Source organism: Cyprinodon variegatus, unplaced genomic scaffold, assembly GCF_000732505.1.
Source record: "Cyprinodon variegatus isolate N-32 unplaced genomic scaffold, C_variegatus-1.0 Scaffold1594, whole genome shotgun sequence".
Lineage (NCBI taxonomy): Eukaryota > Metazoa > Chordata > Actinopteri > Cyprinodontiformes > Cyprinodontidae > Cyprinodon > Cyprinodon variegatus.
Window position 1 is genome coordinate 65,776 of NW_015152047.1, and position 1,946 is coordinate 67,721.

Consider the following 1,946-nt stretch of genomic DNA (forward strand, 5'->3'; position numbering starts at 1 on the left):
GCACTAAGGATTGTGGGAAACCGTGTCGATCATAGAGGGGACAGAGGAACTATGATAGGAAGCGTCCTGTTTCCTGGTCCTAGCTCCTTCTTACTGCCAGCGTTATTCAGACAGCACTGATCATGGCGGTTGTGGACCTTCTTCCATCACCGCTCTAGTGTTCTTACTAGTTGAGGATAACTGGATGCTGCAGGTTCAAGCAGGCCTCTGCTGCGCTGTACTGCAATCCTCCACTAGATGGCGAAATCCAACTGGGTGATGGGGACTGATCTTCTCCCAGCTTCAGCTGTTACAGGGATTATTAATCACTTACCTGGAATACTAAAACACACTTCTGTACACAGTTTCCACATGGAAAAGGAAAAGAGTTAAAGTCCATCAAGCCTATAAATGCCTGTAAATATTAAAGTGATGGCAGACGCTGAGCTTTGAAAGGATTCCCAATGTTTGGATGGAGCAGCGATGATGGAGGAGTGAAACCTGGATACAACAGTAAGCAGAGTCACACTTCCAGGAAATGGTGTTTACCTGAACCATGGACTCTTTGCTCCACAGAGGATACCTTCACAGGCTCCATTCAGCTCCTGCAGGAACAGCTTATTCTCCTGCTGCTTCAGACACTCTGTGGTTTGGTGGTTGAGTGAGAGACGTCTACAGACTGGGTTTGGTTCTTGAAGCCTGCCTCATTCCAGGGACGTCGTTACCCAGAGAACAGCTTTCTGTCAGAAACACAAATGGCCTCCAGGATCCCTCATCTTTGCCCAGATGGATAATATCGTCCTCCAGATAGAGACGCTATTAACCCATCATCACTCCATGTGATGATAGAAATCATTAAAGAAATAATTGCTATTTTCTAACTAAGTTTATTATTTATGACCTTTCAGGTGTGTTTGTATTATTCGCCTGACATCTTGCCAACTGCACTGCAAACATAATACAGTAAAGTAGGACCAAAGGCAAAGGCTGCATAGAGCCTCATTATAAATTAATCCTTTATTGCATTGCTGGAATCTAAGCTGCCATTTTAAAGAAAAAACATTTATGTATTAGGACATAAAATTCTAGCTCATTTTCTTAGTAATACCAGATATACTAACTGGAGTTATCCAGTAATCCTGCAGGGGGCACCACTGAGCACAGTACCTCAGGTCAGAGTCAGTGCTTTCTCTACGCTTCTCATCGGGCTGCTACTCAACATGAGCAAATCCAACAGGTTTTCTGTTTTATGCTATAAGCATTAATTCATTTTAAGGTTTTCCTCCATCTGAACTTGGAGCGCCACCTGGTGTGGAGTCCACTGCATTAGGAAAGATGTCCTACAGCTGTCATCAGTCAGGCTAAACCGCCCCGTCTGCCATCCAGCCTCGGTTTGTTGGGGGCCAGTTCCCTTTTGTTCATTGCTAGTTCCCTCGCCGTAAACCTGTTTGCTGATGAAGCCCAATCACCGTCGGCCCTTTATGTTCTGTGTGGACGTCCAATAGACCCTACTTCCTGTTTTAGTACAATCTCTGGTGTGTGTTTACATTTTTACCGGCTGCTGCTCCTTTCTCGTTCCTTCTGTTTGCTTTTCTTTGCGTCCTAATTGTTCCCTTCCTGGGTGCTGCTCCGGTTCAACCATCACACTGCTGGGTTCTTCATTAACTCTGAGGTCTTTACTGGGGCACATGTGTTCAGTCCCAGTGTTTCACAGCAGAATAGATGATGAGGCCGGCTACAAGGTGTCCATCGTGTTCATTGAAGACAAAGCTGTAAATGTTTCAGATTGAAGGTCAGGGGTGAAAGGCAATCACCTGCTGCAGCCTTTACTGCAAAACCTCAGACATCTATGTAAATCTACAAGCATAGATCTGGAAGATGAAAACAGCCTAGAAGACAACTGCTGAATGGTGATGAGCATCCCTCTCTCAGCTCCAATGGAGATTATTTTCTCCTCCTTTAATTAC